Consider the following 20,806-nt stretch of genomic DNA (forward strand, 5'->3'; position numbering starts at 1 on the left):
GATATCTACAGAATGAAGCAAATTAGATAATTGAAGTAAATTGGAATGTTGTTTAAAATTGCATTCTCTATCAGAATCATGAAAGAAAAATGTTGGGTTTAAGGTCCCTTTAATCGCTGATGCCCTTTTCAGGAAATCTTTTTTAAGATAGGGTTTTTAAAGATAGGTTGTTTTTTTGGGGGGTTGGGCTTTGCTTTTAGGATAGGGGTTTTTTTATGCAAAAGAGCTAATCGCTTCAACTAGGTCACTGCCCGACAAATGCTCTTTTCAGGGCAATTTTTAAAGTAGGTTTAGGTTTTTAGAGTCAGTTAAGGATTTTTTTAGGGGTGGGCTTTTATAAGGGGAGTTTAGTTTTGGGATAGGTCTTTTATTTTTGTTTTGTTTTTTTATTTTGTGTAATGCTAGTGTTTTTTCTTTTGTAATGGTAGTGCTTTTTATTTTTTCTAACTTGGAGGGTTCTTAGTTTCGGGGTCTTGGGGGGGTTAGCTTTTAGGAGGTTAGGGGGTATTTTGCTATGGGGGGTTGTGGTGGTTAGGAGGTTAACAGGTTAGGGGGTATTTTGCGATGGGGGTATTGGTGACTTATAGGTTACTAGTATAGGGAGTTTGTAGTGGTGGGCTATGTGGCATTTTAGGGGATACTAGTGTAGTGGGGTAATTGGCGGTGGGCTATGTGGCAGTTTAGGGGTTAAAAAGTAGCAGGGCAATTTACGGTGAGCTATGTGGCGGTTTAGGGGAGCTTAGTGCAACTTTTTTCTTTGCCCAAACTCTTTACATGAGATTTGACTTCACGTAAAAAGTTTGAGAGCAAAATGAGACTGCGTTTCTGAGATCGCAACTTGTAATCAGAAAGCACATTGACGCTTAACGACGCCCATAGAAAATATGTAAAGTTTAAATTACAGCAGGTTCATGCAAAAGAATTTGCAGTAATTTAAACACTGGGCCACTAATATGGAGTTAAGCTCAGACAGACATAAATGTTCTTACAAGGTAGATGAATATCCCTTGATATATATAATCTAGACTGAATACCCAGCTCTTACACTCTTATGCTTGTCAGTCATATAGGCATATGATCATAGCCTTCTTTGATGCATTTTCTCGGGACACATGCAGTAAGTGTGAGGCTGCCAGCATATGCCTGTATGATTGACAGGTGTACAACACACTCACAGCACCACATAAAAAAACACAAATAAAAACTGCCTATACATATTATATCTTAACATCATTTATTAAACTTCTACATTTTGTACCATCAAATATTAAATATTGCCATAGAATCAAAATACCTGAAATGCAACATTAATTAATATAAATTATTTTAATGTTTAAAGGGACACTGAACCCAAATTTTTTCTTTTGTGATTCAGATAGAGCATGAAATTTTAAACAACTTTCTAATTTACTCCTATTTTAAAATGTTCTTTATTCTCTTGGTATCTTTATTTGAAATGCAAGAATGTAAGTTTAGATGCCGGCCCATTTTTGGTGAACAACCTAGGTTGTCCTTGCTGATTGGTGAATAAATTCATCCACCAATCAAAAACTGCTGTCCAGAGTCCTAAACCAAGAAAAAAGCGTATATGCCTTCTTTTTCATATAAAGATAGCAAGAGAACAAAGACAATTTGATAATAGGAGTAAATTAGAAAGTTGCTTAAAATTGCATGCTTTATTTCAGAACTACTACCCAAAATTCTTAAAATACCATCCACTCATCAACCCATAATGGTTGAGAGAGCACACAGGTTAGGTCCTCCATATACAGACAATAAAGGTAGAAATAGACCTAGGCCGATTATAGCGAAACTTCTAAACTATCAGGACAAAATTATCCTACTTCAGCACTATCGCAGACAGCAGCCGATTACATTCAAAGATGCTACAATTTTAATATTTCAAGATTTTTTCGCCGATACAGCAGCAAAGAGACGGGAGCTTGCTCCCATCCGCTCTCAATTTATCCGAAAAGGTTATCGAGCAATTATAATATATCCCCACAAACTTAAGGTTATAGCACAGGAAGAAACACACTGGTTCGAAGAAACCAGCTTGGCTGAAAATTTTTACAAAACACTTGATTCCCTAAACTAATAATAAAAACATAGGAATACAACAAACTTTAAACAAATGGAAGAGAGGAGGGAAGGAAAGAAAAAAGAAAAAAGTTTTCCACAGGCTTTTTTTGGGGAAGACCCCTGTCTACGGATAGACAGGGATCAAGGGATCTCCTCCCCTCACGTGTGGGGTAAATTTAATAGAAAAACCTTTTTTTTATTTTTTTGTCTTGCTCTGTTTTTCCCCTCTTTTTCTTAACTATATCTCTCCCCTAAATGAGAAAAATAGGCAAATGTAAAATAGTATCATGGAATGTAGGGGGAATTTCCACACCTATTAAACGCAAGGCGATTCTTACACAATTATGTAAACTTCAAACTGATATAGGTTTCATTCAAGAAACACACCTCTCAGCAGAGGAAACTTTAAAATTAAAAACTTCTTGGGTCAAAGAAGTATACTTTGCGGCTGGCGTTAAGAGAAAGAGGGGGGTAGCAATACTAATAGGTAAAAAAATTGAGTCAGAAGTTGTACATTGTGTGGCCGACCCAGGGGGGAAATATGTGCTTTTAAAAATAAAGATCGCCAAGAAGTTGTACACACTTTGTAACACATATGGTCCAAATACATTTGATCCAGAATACTGGAATACTCTGCAGTCGAAACTCTTATCTTACACAGAAGGCTCGTTAATTATTGGTGGCGATTTTAATATGGCACCTCAATGCCCAATAGACAGATTAAGACAAGACACTAAACATCTGAAGCAAAAAAGAGATAATTTAGAAACCAAGTTATATAAAAAAATCATGCACAATTTAGCCATACACGACATTTGGAGAAATCAAAATCCAACTGCTCATAGCGTTACTTGTCTCTCGAAGGCCCATAAAACCATGTCTAGAATAGACATTTTTCTCATTGACGAACGTATCCCAGTATCAAGGGTTAAAGCAACAATTATGCCAATATTATTATCAGATCACGCACCTATTTCTCTTGAAATATGTTTAGCAGATACGCATTCTTCCCCCGCACGCTTCTTTTTTCCCTACTATTTAACATCAGACCTAAAGTTTAAAAAATGGCTATTAAATAAATATAAAGAATATGTACACTTTAATAGAGAACATCTTAATAATCCCGAAATATTCTGGGAAATGGCGAAAGCTGTAATGAGGGGGGAAATTATTGCATATGGCGCTATGCTATTAAAAAAAAATCAGAATTAGGGAAAAAGAATCTTATAAATTTCTGCTGAACTCTTATAACCAATATCTTTCTAATAGAACCCCTGTTAACTGGGCAAAATATCTGTGAGCGAAAAAAGAGAGAGATGCCTTTGTATTATCTCAAGAAACACAAAAAGAATTGAAAATCCAAACTAAACTGTATAGATATGGTAACAAGTCAGGCAGAATATTGGCTAAATTATTTAAAAACGAAAAAAAAACAATTAAACATAGATAAATTGCTATATAAAGGGAAACATGTTACCAAATCAGATGATATTCTGACAATATTTCATGAATATTTTAAAGAACTGTATACACCTAAAACCACTGAGACAAATAAATCTGCTGAGTTTTGGAGTGAAATTGAATATCCTACATTGGCTCCAGAAGTTACCAACAATCTTAACGCCCCCATTACGGCGGAAGAGATTGAGAAAGTAATATCTAAGCTGTCATCAAATAAAGCACCTGGTCCTGATGGTCTTCCCAGTGAATTTTATATAATACTGCTCAGCGAAGTCACTCCACATATTCGTACTCTTTTTAACAGCTTCTTTATTGAAGGTAAACCTACCCCCCTTTCCTTTTCAGAATCTTTCACAACATTAATACTTAAAAGTGATAAAGACCCACTTTGCAAGGAATCGTACAGACCCATAGCCCTCCTCAATGTGGACTATCTTAACAGCAGTATTGGCGGCTAGATTACAAGGGGCTCTTGCAGAAATTATCCATCCAGACCAGTCAGGGTTTCTAAACAACAGAAACTCTGCCACAAAAATTAGGGAGGTATTAGTTGTGATATAGTATTATAAGGCAATGTCAGATGTGAGTAGCGGGGGAGAGGGCATACAGGATCTTGCTATTATTTCTATAGATGCAGAAAAGGCATTCGATTCAATTATCCATGAGCATATATATTCTTCACTTAAACACTTTGGTATTAAAGGGACACTGTACCCAAAATGTTTCTTTCGTGATTCAGATTGAGAATGGAATTTTAAGCAACTTTCTAATTTACTCCTATTATCAAATTTTCTTCATTCTCTTGGTATCTTTATTTGAAATGCAAGAATGTAAGTTTAGATGCCGGCCCATTTTTGGTGAACAACCTGGGTTGTCCTTGCTTTTTTTTAAAATATTTTTAATGATTCCAGCAAAAAGTGAGAAACAAAATAAACATATGTCAGAATACATTTCAAAATAATAGCCCCAGCAGGCCTACATACATGGATTAGTACATTTGAGAAAGCAAAGTAAATGGTTCACAGTACAGAAGTTCAAACAAAATAATTACTAGTGTCTGACATTCATAACATCACTGGAGTTTTTTTTTGTTTTTTTTTAAATACTAACCAAACAATCAAAAAAAAAAAAAATGAAGATATATCTTTCTCTTCTTATCCCTCCTCCTCCGCCACCCAACATCACCATACGTAACCATCGACCTTAATATTTAATGTCTTGTCACTAACTACCTACCCATTCCCCTTCTCTCCCCTTCCCTTTCTCTCCAGGATAATCCTTAAATCCTATCTCATATAGTAATCTCCCGGTAACCGGATACCCATAGTGGTGGAAACAATCCTAATATAACCAATTCTAAGAAAGCTATCGTATTTAAGAAAGGCTGTAAAATACGCCTTTGAACCTGGAGCGGATAAGATATAATTAGCGGAAGCCAATCCATAAGGAAAACTCTGATTCTACTGTCCATCAAGGATTTAGTGTGAAAGGATTCAAATAAAATTTGAAACTGAATTTCTTTAAGAAACTCTGAAACCCTGGGGGCTATATGGTCTTTCCAGCCCTTAACAATTAACTGTCTTGCAGTTAAAATAATACTATTCAGTATTTTTATCACACGCTTAGGGCGCAAATCAGCATTGGTTAAAAAAAATATCTCCTCAGCAGCTATCGGAATCATATCTTTATAGTGTTTACTATACCAATATCTTATCTTTTGCCAGAATTGTTGAATCTTAGGACAAGACCAGAATATATGAAAAATATCAGCCTTATCCAAAGAGCACCGTGAACAGACATACTTTTGGGTGGGAAAAAATCTAGCCATCTTAGCGGGAGAGAGATAGTAATTGTTGACTAGTTTTAAATGCGTTTCTTTCCATGATATCGAAATTTGTAATTTTCCTAACTCTCGGAAGCTGTACTCTATCCTATTCTCGTCCAATTGTGGGAAGTATCTCTTCCAAAAAGTATATAATTTATCCAAATTGAGATTCCCCTGCTTAGCCAGGAGAATATCATAAATCAAGGATATAGAGGAGCGACCCAGAGAGAATTGACGGATTATATTCTTAATATCCAACCAATCCACAAACACCTCAGTATTCCACTTTTGCGAAAATATATAATGACGTAGCTGAAAATACGCAAATAAATTTGAATGGGGTAAATTAAACTTATGAAATAATAGTTCTGAGGAGATTAACTGATTAGAATCAAATAACTGATGAACATATATCAGACCTGCCTCCACCCACAATCTAAACACCCTCTGGTTTAAACCCGCAATAAATTCGGGATTACCTGTTATCGGGAGAAATTCAGAGAATAATGGAGAAATTTTTAATACTCGGCAGATTTTATGCCAGGCTATAATAACATTTTTGAAAGAGATCAATTTATTAAGATTCGAAGGCAATTTTTTTACCGGACAGTGAAGAATAGCTTTTAGAGAGAAGGGAGAAATCAAAAATGTTTCCAGTTCTACTGAAACAAATTTGTCTATCCATGTAATCCAATCACAGGCCAATTTGACTAGATAGGACCAATTATATAACCTAAAATCTGGGAGGGCAAGCCCTGCCTGAGAACGTTTCTGCATTAACTTGTTCAAACTAATCCTAGGCTTTTTATTGCCCCATATAAATTTAGATTGCCAAGATTGTACATCTCTAATATCTTTATTAGTCATTAGTAACGGAAGATTCTGAAGAAGATATAAAACTCTGGGGAAAATAAAAGTTTTAATCAAATTAACTCTTGCAGATAATGATATTGGCAAAGAGGACCAGTTTTCTAGGTCATGTTTAATTTTCGACAAGACTGGGGGGAAATTTAGTTTGTACCAATTTGCCGGATTTCTGTGAAGAATAATCCCTAAATACCGAAAGGACTCAACTACTTTAAAAGGATGCTCTCCCCAATAGAAGCCGTTCTTATGTATCCAGAGGAGTTCACTCTTATCAAAATTAATTTTATATCCTGAAAAGGAGGAGAAAGCCTTAAATAATTGTAACACTATAGGAATATAATGTTTAGCCTTATCCAAGAATATTAACAGATCATCGGCGTACAAAAGCGTTTTTAGTCTAGTGTGACCCAGTGGGATTCCTGGTAACCTATCCCGTAACAGAATGGCAAATGGCTCCAATGCCAAGTTAAAAAGCAGGGGGGATAGAGGGCATCCTTGCCTAGTTCCTCTTTTGAGTGATATGTATGGGGAAGAGAAACCGTTGATGCAGAGATAGGAAATCGGATTTTTATATAAATTTTTAACAAATTCAAGAAACTGATTCCTAAATCCGAAATGCTCAAGAGCCGTAAACAGGTAATTCCAATTCACTGCATCAAAGGCTTTCTCAGCGTCTACAGTCAAAATAGCTGCTTCCCTAATCTTCTTAAATTCCTCCTTTTCAGGATCTAAATTCCAAGCATAGTCCAGAAAAGTGGTAACTTTACGGATATTCTTAAGGGAGTTCCTGCCCTTCATAAATCCAGTTTGATCAGGATGTATGATCCCATCTAATGATTTAGCCAGTCTTGTCGAAACAATAGCCGTCAGCAATTTGTAATCGGCATTAAGTACAGATATAGGTCTATATGACCCAGGATCCTCCGGATCCTTACCTTTCTTTAGAATCAGAGATATGCGTGCAGCAGAAAAATAATTAGACATTGACTTACCGGAGGAAAAATAATAATTAAACAAATTAACTAACGATAACTTGATTTCTTCCTTTAATATTTTATAAAACTCTACCGGAATCGCGTCCGGTCCGGGAGATTTATTAATATTAGCTGATTGTATAGCCTCCAAAACTTCCTCCTCTGAAATAGGCCTATTAAGATCTAGCAGATTCTCTTCCATAACACCCGGAAGTTTCAGACCGGTCCAAAAATTTGCTGCATTATCCAAATTTACCTCAGATTCTGAGTACAGCTTTTCAAATACCTTAAAGAAAACGTGACTAATATCCTCTGTATTAGAATACTTCACATTATTAAATTTAATAGCCGAGATTAAATTCTTATTTTTCCTAACTTTTACTATGCTAGCCAAAAATTTAGCAGAGTTTCCATAGTGGCCTCTAAATTGATAATTTAACTTTAATTCTTCTTCTTGGGACCTTTGTTTTAAATAGATGTCTCTTTCCCTTTTTAATTTACAGTATCTGTCCCAGTTATCTTTTGTCTTGTCATTATAAAATTTCCCGAGCGCATTTCTGACTTGAGCAGCTAATTGTAATTCCTGCTCCAAAGTTTTCTTCCTCCATGTAGCTAGATAGAGTTTAATTTCCCCCCTCAAGACAGCTTTTGCTGCTTCCCAAAAGACCTCTGGTTTACTAAATTGCCCGACATTAAAGGTAACATAATCCTTCCACTTTTGTTTTAACCAATTGCCAAACCTCGGGCTGTCAGCCAGATACCGCGGAAAGAAGAAAGATGTATTAGGCATCTTAGAGGGGGAGCTAGCCGTCAATGTGAAAGAGATTACTGCATGGTCAGAAATAGTAATATCGTAAATATTAGCTTCTGATCTGCAAAGAGCAAGTGACTTAGAAATTAAAAAAAGATCAATTCTAGAGAGTGTCATATGGGATTTGGACTCACAGGTGAAACTACGTTGTTCTGGATTTTTAAATCTCCATATATCAATTAATCTTAGTTCGTGACAGAAAAGTTTAAAATATTTTGCCAATTTGGCGTTTTCACGTAAATTTTTTAGTGATAATCTATCCAAAATAGGGCACAATGTCATATTGAAATCTCCCCCTAAAATTAAATTAGCTGCTGAAAATAAGAATAGTTTGCTTCTAATAGAGTCCCAAAAAGCCGGAGAGAAAGCATTGGGGCCATATAGATTACATATAACAAAGTTACAATTATTAATCTGGATCTGTACAATCAAGAATCTACCCTCTGGATCAGCCTCCGTTTTTACAATATTATAAACTAAATTTTTATGTAACAATATTGCTACTCCTGATTTTCTTTTAACACCTGACGCTGCAAGGCATTCACCTACCCATTTACACTTCAATTTAGCGGCTTCAACCATATTAAGATGTGTTTCCTGTAGCATCACAAGATCAGGTTTAAATTTAGCGAGATATTTAATAATTAACTTGCGTTTTCTAGGAGACGTGATGCCCCCTACATTCCAAGAAAGTATATTAATCTTGGAAGCCATCAATCCTTAACATAAGATAATATTCCATAGCTTTTGGGCTGTACGTATAACCCTGGGCGGGAGGAGGGGGGAGAAGAAAGAAGAGAGAAAAAAAAAAAAAACAAGTTAAAAAATCTGCCATCCTATACCAACATAGTGAACCTAAGAGGTATCTAAACTTAGAAAAGAAAACATTCAGTTCCAAAGAAGAATTTTTTCCCCTTTTAAAAATATTAATAACCAGTGTATCCAGCCAGGATATAACTAAAACAATATAACCACTTAAATAATACATCAGTCTTGTTCAGAGCAGATTTCCATTCTGGAAAGAATTAATTCTCCTAAAATGCTATAGGGTACTGATGAACTCATGGGCCTCTTGGGGATTATTCAAAACTCGCCTAACTCCATTCTCTTCCATTACAATCTTCGCAGGGTATACCACCCAGGCTTTAAACCCTTTATCAATAATTTTGGTACATAACAGAATCATTTGTTTCCTTTTAGTGGACGTTTCTATTTAGAAATCCTGAAACATTAACAACTTGTTGCCTTCAAATACACATTCCCCTGTCTCTCTATATGCTTTTAATAGGTCTACCTTATCCTGATATCTAAGCAGTTTAAAAATGACCATTCTACTTCTATTGCCCACAGCTATACTTGTTCTACTATATCCAACTCTATGGGCTCTTTCAACTGCAAGAGGGAGTCGTTGTTCAGGGAAATCTAATGCCTTGGGGAATAATAAGGAAGTTACTTTAATAAGATCCTCATACTTGGGGGATTCGGGGAGTCCAATAATTCTGATGTTATTCCGTCTGGAGCGATCCTCCAGATCCTCCAGACGGCTTTGTAGAGATGAGATTTTAGCTTCATGGTCTTGCATTAGTTTATCTTGAATATTAACCTGGTCCTCCAAGTCAGAGATCCTATTTTCTGCCTCCCCTATTCTAGCGGCAAACTGCTTAACCTCATTTGACAATGAATTAATGTCTGTAGATATACTGCTAAGCTCTTTCTTAATTGTATCAAACTGAGGAGTAAATATGTTGGTTAGTTGCAATACTAAATTACCTGTATCTAAATGGGCCATACCCCCCTCCACAGAGGGGTCCAGCGAGGTGTCTGCACTCCTAACCTTTCTGTCCTTACTTTTTGGCGGCATTATAGGGGAACTCTGTTTCGCATGTATAACAAATCTTTCCATATACCCTGTGTTTACAAACAATATGTGCAGAGCTGCAAATGCAGCGGGAAAAAAAAGAGAAAAAAAAACCAAAAAAAAAAACAAAGAAAAAAAAATAGCACGTGCAATAACCCTCAAAAACAAACACAAATTAAACTCTGTGTGATTTCTGTGTATTCAGGTCCAAAGAGAACTAACGTCCCTTTAAGTGAAAGCAAACCAAATGGGTTCAGCTGTGAAGGTGTTTTTTTTTTTTTTTTTTTTTTTGTGTTTTGTGGTTTTTGAATCTATGTATAGAAAATAGGTTAATAGTGATATTAGGGCCTGATGGCTTTAAAAATTATGGTTATAGGTAGTGAACACCTGTGTGATTGAATAAGTATAGTATACAGCTATCTATTAATACAGAGTAAGCCCCTTTCTCTAACAAAATTTTACCATTAAATTTTGACAGAATAATGTATACTCTCTCCAGCTAGACACTGTTCTAGCCAAAGGGAGGGGTGAAGACCCCTAAGAGAATCTCTGCTATGGGAAAAAAAGAAAAAATAGAAAGAACAAGCAAACATCAGTTTACATTAGCCAACATTAAGCAGTCCTTTGATAAACATTAAATCTCTTTTTTTTTCCCCTCCTCTCCTTCTTCACTCCAACCTCTCCCCTTCTATCTCCTCTCTTCTTCTTCTTACTCTCAGCCTGCAAATAAATCCACAACCGATGGGACAAGTAAGGTGGGGAATGGAGAGTCAGAGAATATCAAAGTCCTGCAGCAGGTATGCTGCACAAACAGCCTCCAACTGCCTCAGATGAGATCACATAGACTAAAGTTATCACCACTAGAGCAAAAGTCAAGTATAATGCAGATTCTCCTTATATCTCAGGATTTACTTTCATACATTAAAAGGGGGAGGTGATAGGTATGACAAGTTCCATTATGCTGTAGTATCAAATATCAGAATATCCCACATTTATTGTTGAAAAGCACTTCTCCCCAATATTACCCAGCGACTCAGATGGAAATAAGCCTAAGGTAGCAAGTGCAATATAGGTAGTTAGTGAGGGTTTCTTGTCACTGGCTCACTTCAGGTCAAAGCCCCCTTGACAAAACAAAGCAAGTGTCTCAGCTTATATGCAGGTCTCGACCCCCAAAGGCATAGGATACATCAGTGTAGGGGGAGTATATGCCCAAAGGCTCAGCAAGTCTTACCAGCTCCTATTAAACTTGGCAGTCCGCTTGCGAAGAACTGTACAGGGGTAAGTCGGCGTCTCCTCACCTTCCAGTCAACCAGGTGTAACACTCTTCACCGCGAGGAGGGAGCGCTGCCTGCCGATCTCTCAACAGACAAACTGCCCCCTCCTACCAGCGGCTATTCCCAGCAGTAAGTACGACCGTTTCACGGGCAAAGATCCAGCTTTCCCACCTTTGACGCCCCTCGTCCCTCTCTGCACGGCTCCTCCAAGGTGATTGCGGTATCCACCGCCGGGCTTTACCGCCAGTACCAGGGCTTCCTCTGCACAGGCGTAGTCGCCGCCTGTTAGCCTGCACCGGACCCCAGCGATTCTGGGTCACGCAGGCAAGTAAGTGCTGGGGGAGATTTTCTTGCTCCTATTCTCCGGAGCACCCGAGCTGTGCAGCAACAGCGTGTCTAACAGCTCCACCCCCACCGGAAGTCCGCCATCATCTGGGTTGTCCTTGCTGATTGGTGGACAAATTCATCCACCAATAAAAAAGTGCTGTCCAGAGTACTGAAACCAAAAAAAAGCTTAGATGCCTTATTTTTCAAATAATGATAGCAAGAGAACGAAGAAAAATTGATAATAGGAGTAAATTAGAAAGTTGCTTAAAATTGCATGCTCTTTCTGAATTACAAAAGAAAAAAATTGGGTTCAGTGTCCCTTTAAGGGTAAATTCACTGACTTTATAATCAATCTCTATACCTTATCTGCTACAAAATTGATAATTAATAATAATCTCTCCCCACCTATCCCCATAGGTAGAGGGACGCGTCAGGGTTGCCCTCTCTCCCCGCTTCTCTTTAATATTGCCATCGAACCCTTGGCAATTAAACTAAGACAATCTCTTGATGGTATTAGAATTCGTAAGCATCAAATTAAAATTGGCCTCTATGCAGACGATCTGCTCGTCTATATGACAAATACCAAACTAAATATCCCAAAACTTTTCTGTATAATGGATCATTTTGGTTCCTTTGCAGGATACAAAGTGAACTACACGAAATCTGAAATATTTTGGCTCAGAAATACTAAGAACTCTGTAACAAATATACCATTACGACAGGTTACAGACTCCTTTAAATATTTAGGGATTCATATCCCGCTTAACACTGAGGATCTCTACAAACTTAATATTCCCCCAGTCTTGAAAGTAATCAAAGAAAAACTTAAGAACTGGCATAATCTGCCAATATCATTATCTGGCCGAATAGTCTTATTTAAAATGGCCCTTCTTCCGAAACTACTTTATATCCTCCAAAATACATCTATAGTATTGCTAGGGAAAGACATCCGATCAATTAACAGTGCACTTATAGAATTCCTATGGCAAGGGAAAAGAGCAAAAATATCCTTGAAGAAACTATCAGTACCAAGAGAATCCGGGGGACTGGCCCTGCCTGACATATGGCTATATAACCTTTCTTTTCTTGCGCGTATAGTTACAGACTGGATTTCCCGTAACAATTACATTCTAAACAACGAATTAGAATTTAATGTCTGTTATCCATATAGTTTATCTGCATTGATACATCTTGACTTAAAAGAAATCCCGACAGAAATTAAAAAACTTAAAACAATCTACAACCCGCTTAAAGCTTGGCAAAAAATAACAAAGCTTCTTGCAATAAATAGTAAAGCCTCCTCATATCTGCCGATATTAGGAAACCCTAAATTTCAGGCAGGTATTCTTTCTGGTGTCTTTATGAGATGGTACTATTCTGGTTTGACCAAAGTCTATCTAATAAAAGATAAAGAAAGACATTGTATTAAATCATTTCAAGAATTAAATATAGAATTTGCCTTGCCAAATAAAGATTTTTTTGCATACCTCCAACTTAGGCACTTTGCGCTTGAACTAGTTAAAGAAAAAGGTTGGAATTGGAATATAGGCAAACTTGAAGATTGGTTAATATTAACTAGAAATGGCCGTATGTCTATTACACCATGTTACTATTTCTTAGGTACAAATAAAGGTGCACCTGTTTTAACCCATTTGACTGCAAACTGGAATATACTAATTGCTTCAAGCAATATAGAAGTAAAAACTCTTCAACTTTCACTTAAAAAGATCACCCAAAATACACTCTCGGCTACATGGAGAGAAGCCCATGTTAAATTCCTTCATAACGCATATTTCACCCCTGAGAAAGGCTACAAGTGTGCCAACTTAAGCTTTAATAAATGTCCCAAATGCTCACATTTTGCAGCTAATTTTTTGCATATGATATGGCACTGCCCAAAAGTCAGGACCCTATGGCTTGAAATAGAATATTGGCTAAAAAAGGTTCTAAAAATAACCCCTCTTTCTCTAACATTATTTCAGATAGTGTTTGGTTTAAGGGAAGAATCCGGTAAACAAAAAAACGAAAAGGTCGTAATCTCTACCATATTAGCTACAAGATATCTAATTTGCAAAAAATGGAAGACCCGATCAATCCCCTCTCTCTCTCTGAAGTGAAAAACTGTCTAAAAAAACAGTGCATATTAGAACAAAGGGATACAAATATTGATAATGAACAAGATGTTAAAAGATTTTTCGATAACTGGTCAATCTTCTTAAAAATATTCTCTCTTACAGAAATAAATCATATAATTTTTCCCTTTCAAAATACAGAAATAGATTTGCTAGGGAACTGGTAGATAAAGGAGAGGAGGGGAAAAGAAAAGATAATTCCTTTTCTTTTTTTTCCCCTTTTTTTTTTTTACACACGTGGGGAGGGGGAGAGAAATGGGGTGGGATTGGAAAAATAAACAAAACCCCAAGACGTTTTTCATAGATAATTACATAAGATATAATGACACCATGAATGGTAATTAATCTATTATTTAATACTGAGACTAAATAGATTAGACACAGAACTATTTAAACTAATACAAGGTCACTGTTCTATTCTATGATTGCATAGTCTCTGTATTTATCTGTTTTCACTATTTTGTTTGATCTAGATGAACAATAATTGTATTATTTTTGACCTATATTAACTATTTTCTGGTTCTAGATATTTCTAAGAATAAAGAAATATGAAGTATAATTAATATATTTTCAAATTTACATGCTATGTAAAAATTATTTTAATTATGTCTAAATTCAGTATGTTCATATTGATATATTGTATTTCAATGGCCTTGTACTTCATCCTCTCTTTTTGTTTTCTGTACAAGACAGTAAATTGATTTATGGAAATTGCTTTGGTTTATAAATAAAAATAAAAAAAAATAAAAATCTATCTAAAATTATCTGAATCACGAAAGAAAATTTTTTGGTTCAGTGTCCCTTTAAAGCAAACATTACAGATATCAGTAGAAACTGTTATTACAAATATTAACAATTTGTATCTTGAATACAAAATGCCCATAAGTAAATTGACATATAAGCAATTGGCTAAATTCAAAAATGTTACAAAGTTTAAAGAGATATGGAACCCAATTTTTTTTCTTTCATGATTCAGAAAGAGCAGCAATTTTAAGCACCTTTCTAATGTACTCCTATTAGCACTTTTTCTTAGTTTTCTTGGTATCTTTATTTGAAAAAGCAGTATTATAAGCTTACAAGCCGGCCCATTTTTGTGGTGGCTATATTTAGCCACTAATCAGCAAGCGCTACCCAGGTGCTGAACCAAAAATGGGCTGCCTCATAAGCTTAGATTCCTGCTTTTTCAAATAAAGATACCAAGAGAACAAAAAATGATAATAGGAGTAAATTAGAAAGTTGGTCCATTTTATATACCATTTTATATACCATTTAAAACACACACACATATATGTATATGCACACTCTTTGATCACAAGAAAATGGAAATCTGTACAAATTCCAATATTGTCTTCTTAGAGGTCTCGTAGTGACAAGTTACTTTCCCTGGAAAAATACAGTTTTTTCAGGAGGAACAAAATGAACATGTTTTATGATTTTACTTTTTTTTTTTACTGGGAGTCCCTTCAACAATGCCTAGAGTCCTAGACTCTGGCAGAGAATGATTAAATATCCATACATTTAGAACACAGGGGCTACAAGAAGGGTTTCCACAGTACTCAGTAGGTTATTATTAGACAGTTCAACATTTATTAAAATATGGGGTGCAAGGTTCCCATACAGGGAACTTGTTTGCCAGAGATCTCAGGGAGTGAGGCAGTGAAATGTGAAGAGGTGGTTTAACTGTTCAAAATGGGGTAAAGGGGGGGGGGGCAGTATTATTGCACAATAAAATGAGTAAATTTAAAAACAAGCATATGCAATACAGAAAAATACTACATACTGCAAAAAAAACAACTACATTTGGCTAATCTGTTCATTGAAGGCTTTCCTGGTATCTTCATTACTTTTTAAAGTGACATTAAAGTCAATTTTTAATTTATGCATCAGAAATGATTCACTATAATGCAAAACATATGCAAAACAATTGTTTTAAAAGAATTTGACACAAATATTTTGTTTGAAAAATATTAACTGTTTTGCAGTTCCATGACAAACCCCTAGAAAAGCATCTTTAATGTTGTTTATCTTACTTCCTTTGAAGTGAGCCATTAGAAATTGAGATAAATAAGGTCCTGCACATATCAACCAATCAATGTTCAGCAAATAGGAAAGTCAAGGTTTGGCATTCCACATAAAGCACAAAATGACAGCAAAAACAAGCAAATTAATGAATACAATTGTAATGCAATGGATTTTAATGGGGAACATATCTTTGAATTTAATGCCCCTTTAAAGGGATATAAAGCCCACACATTTTCTTCCAAGATTCAGACAGAGCATCAAACAATTTTCCAATTTATTATCAAATTTGCTTCATTCTAAAGGTATCCTTAGTTGAAAAGCATACCTAGGTAGGCTAAAGAACAGCAATGCATTACTGGGAACTAGCTGCTGATTGGGGGCTGTACACAATGTCTCTTTTTATTGGTTCACCAGATGTGCACTGCTACCTTCCAGTAGTGCTTTGCTGCTCCTTCAACAAAGGATACCAAGAGAATAAAGCAAAATTAATAACAGAAGTAAATTAGAAAGTTGTTTTAAATTACATGCTATATCTGAATCATAAAAGAACATTTTGGTTTCATGTTGCTTTAAGCTGTACCGTGTGTGGGCTAGATTACGAATGTCTCGCTGACTGTTCGCTCAAGCGATATCAGGTTTATCTCAGCTGTTTGCCTGCATTGGAAGTAGCGTGCATATTACAAGTTGAAAGTAAACAGGTCAATCAAGCACAATTTAATTTAACGCGCATCGGGGGTATCGCAACCTCAGAGCTCTGGTTAACTGTTATGCTAGAATAAAAAGTTGCACAAAACACATCAACATTACAATAAAAAGTACAGCTACACCCATAATAACACCATATAATTTTAAAAAAATACATTAAAAAATTATAATGGCTCAAAGACATGAGGTCTCAAGAGTTAGAAAACAAAAAAATATATGTATATATATACAGTATATACTTTTTAAAAAGTCCTTTTTCAATGGGACTTCCATAGCGCCGGTATTACGAGTTTGCCTGGGAGGCCAAAAAGTGAGTGATACACCCTATAACCAACAAGATCCATACCGCCATCTAAACTCAGTAGTTATGAGATTTACGTTACAAAGCTGTAGCATAAAACTCATAACTAAAGTGTTAAAAAGTGCACTAACACCGATAAACTACCTATTAACCCCTAAACTTAGGCCCTCCCACATTGCAAACACTATAATAAATTATCATCACCACTACTAAAAAAAAATTATGAACCCCTATTCCGCCGCTCCCCAACATCGTCGCCACTATAATAAACCTATTAACCCCTAAACTGCCGCCCTTCCACATCGCAATCACTATTTAAAGATTATTAACCCCTAATCTGCCGTCCGCCCACGCCGCTGCTATAATAAACCTAGAAACCACTAAACCGCAAGCCCCCCACAACGATACTTAAATAAATTATTAACCCCTAAACCTCTGACCTTCCACATCATTAACTCTACATAAATATATTAACCCCTAAACCTAACCCTAACATAATACTAAGCCTAACCCTAACACCCCCTAACTTAAATATAATTAAAATAAATCTACATAAACCTTACAATTATTACCTAAATAATTCCTATTTAAAAATACATACTTACCTATAAAATAAAACCTAAACTAGCTACAATATAACTAATAGTTATATTGTAGCTAGCTTAGGTTTTATTTTTATTTCACAGCTAAGTTTGTATTTATTTTAACTAGGTAGACTAGTTAGTAAATAGTTATTAACTATTTACTAACTACCCAGTTAAAATAAATACAAAGTTACCTGTAAAATAAAACCTAACCTGTCTTACACTAAAAACTAACATTACAATAAAATAAAATACATTAAATTATTAAAATACAATTTTCTAAATTACAAAAAAAAATAAACACTAAATTACAAAAAATAACAAACCACATTATCAAAAATAAAAATGAATTACTCCTAATCTAATAGTCCTATCAAAATAAAAAGCCCCCCCCCAAAAAAAATAAAAAAAAACCTAGCCTACACTAAACTGCCAATGGCCCTTAAAAGGACCTTTTGTGGGGTATTGCCCCAAAGAAATCAGCTCTTTTACCTGTAAAAAATAAATAAATACAAACACCCCCCAACAGTAAAACCCACCACCCAACCAAACAACCCACCCCCCCCCAAATAAAAACCTATCAAAATAAACCTAAGCTAACCATTGCCCTGAAAAGGGCATTTGGATGGGCATTAGCCTTAAAAGGGCATTGAGCTCTTTTACCTGCCCAAACCCTAAGCTAAAAATAAAACCCACCCAAAAAACCCTTAAAAAAACCTAACACTAACCCCCGATGATCTACTTACAGTTTTCGAAGTCCGGACATCCATCTTCATCCAGCTGGCAAAGTCATCATCCAGGCGGCAATAAGTCTTCATCTGGGCGGCCTCTTCCATCTTCATTAAGCCGGGAAAGTCCTCATCCAGACGGTAAGAAGTCTTCATCCAGACGGCATCATCTATCTTCATCCATCCGGCGAAGAGCGGGTCCATCTTCAAGACATCCGGCGTAGAGCATCCCCTTCTTACGATGGTCATTGTAAAATTAAGTTTCCCTTTAAGTGACGTCATCCAGGATGGTGTCCCTTACATTCCTATTGGCGGAAAGATTTATATCAGTCAATAGAAATTAAAGGTGAAAATATCCTATTAGCTGTTGCAATCAGCCAATAGGATTGAGCTTTCATCCAATTGGCTGATCCAATCAGCCAATAGAATGAGAGCTCAATCCTATTGACTGATTGGATCAGCCAATAGGATGAAAGCTCAATCTTATTGGCTGATTGCAACAGCCAATAGGATTTTTTCACCTTTAATTCTTATTGGCTGATAGAAATCTTTAAGCCAATAGGAATGTAAGGGACACCATCTTGGATGACGTCACTTAAAGGGAAACTTCATTTAACAGTGACCATCGTAAAAACAGGATGCTCCAGCCGATGTCTTGAAGATGAACCCGCTCCGCGCTGGATGGATGAAGATAGAAGATGCCGTCTGGATGAAGACTTCTTGCCGTCTGGATGAGGACTTCGCCGGCTGGGTGAAGATGGAAGAGGCTGCCCGGATGAAGACTTCTTGCCACCTGGATGATGACTTCGCTGGCTGGATGAGGATGTTTTTTTAAGGTTTTTTTTTTTTTAGCTTAGGGTTTAAGCAATGAAAAAGAGCTAAATGCATTTTTAAGGGCAATGCCCATCCAAATGCACTTTTCAGGGCAATGGTTAGCTTAGGTTTATTTAGATAGGTTTTTATTTGGGGGGTTGGTTGGTTGGGTGGTGGGTTTTACTGTTGGGTGGTGTTTGTATTTTTTTTTACAGGTAAAAGAGCTGATTTCTTTGGGAACAATGCCCCATATAAGGCCCTTATAAGGGCCATTGGCAGTTTAGTGTAGGCTAGGGTTTTAGGGGGGTTTAGAATTCTATCAGCCAATTGGAAATTTAAGGGACGCCATCTTGGATGATATCACTTAAAGGAACCTTCATTTGTCAGGAGTCATCGTAAGAAGAGGATGCTCCATGCCGGATGTCTTGAAGATGGACCCGCTCCTCGCCGGATGGATGAAGATAGAAGATGCCGTCTGGATGAAGACTTCTGCCCTTCTGGAGGACCACTTCTCCCGGCTTGGATGAAGGCTTCTCCCGGCTTCGTTGAGGACTTCTTGTCGGGTCTTCAAAACTGTAAGTAGATCTTCGGGGTTAGTGTTAGGTTTTTTTTAAGGGTTTATTGGGTGGGTTTTAGTTTTAGATTAGGGTTTGGGCAGCAATAGAGCTAAATGCCCTTTTAAAGGCAATGCCCATCCAAATGCCCTTTTCAGGGCAATGGGGAGCTTATGTTTTTTTAGTTAGGGTTTTATTTGGGGGGTTGGTTGTGTGGGTGATGGGTTTTACTGTTGGGGGGTTGTTTGTATTTTTTTTACAGGTAAAAGAGCTGATTTCTTTGGGTCAATGCCCCGCAAAAGGCCCTTTTAAGGGCTATTGGTAGTTTAGTCTAGGGGGTTTTCTTATTTTGGGGGGGGCTTTTTTATTTTGATAGGGCTATTAGATTAGGTGTAATTAGTTTAAATATATTGTAATTTTTTATTTTATTTTATGTAATTTAGTGGGGGGGGTTTGTAATTTAGGTATTTGTGTTTAATTTAGTTAATTGTTTTTAATTTAGGTAATTTATTTAATTGTAGTGTTAAGGTGAGATGTTAGCGTAAGACAGATTAGGTTTTATTTTACAGGTAAATTTGTATTAATTTTAGCTAGGTAGTTAGTAAATAGTTAATAACTATTTAGTAACTATTCTACCTAGTTAAAACAAATACAAACTTACCTGTAAAATAAAAATAAAACCTAAGCTAGATACAATGTAACTATTAGTTATATTGTAGCTATCTTAGGGTTTATTTTATAGGTATTTAGTTTTAAATAGGAATTATTTAGTTATTAATAGTAGGTTTTATTTAGATTTATTTTAATTATATTTAAGTTAGTGGGTGTTAGGGTTAGACTTAGGTTTATGGGTTAATAACTTTAGTAATGGCGGTGATGTTGGGGGCGGCAGATTAGGGGTTAATAACTGTAATGTAGGTTGCGGCGGTGTTAGGGGCAGGAGTTAATAATAATATTTAACTAGTGGTAGCGAGGAGGGAGTGCTGCGGTTTAGGGGTTAATAACTTTAGTATAGTGGCGGTGACGTTGGGGACGGCAGATTAGGGGTTAATAATATGTAACTAGTGTTTGCGATGCGGGACTGCGGCGGTTTAGGGGTTAATATGTTTATTCTAGTGGCGGCGATGTCCAGAGTGGCAGATTAGGGGTTAATACATTTATTTTAGTCAGTGACGTGCGGTGGGGTCAGAGGCTGGTGAGGCATTAGCCATGATACGCCAAAGAAACACATATATTAACCCAATAGAGGAAACTTAAATTAAACTAAAGCATTGTTTCTCAACCGTGGTCCTCAAGTATTCCCAACAGGCACGGTTTTCATTATAGCTGAACCAGTACACAGGTAAAATAATCAGCTGATGGATGAGAGCAAGTTAGTAACCATGATGTTACTGACTTGCTGATTACTTCACCTGTGCACCGATTCAGCTATAATGAAAACCTGGCCTGTTGGGGGTACTTGAGGACCGTGGTTGAGAAACACAATTC

The sequence above is a fragment of the Bombina bombina genome, chromosome 5 (assembly GCF_027579735.1).
Source record: "Bombina bombina isolate aBomBom1 chromosome 5, aBomBom1.pri, whole genome shotgun sequence".
NCBI classification, from domain to species: Eukaryota; Metazoa; Chordata; class Amphibia; order Anura; family Bombinatoridae; genus Bombina; species Bombina bombina.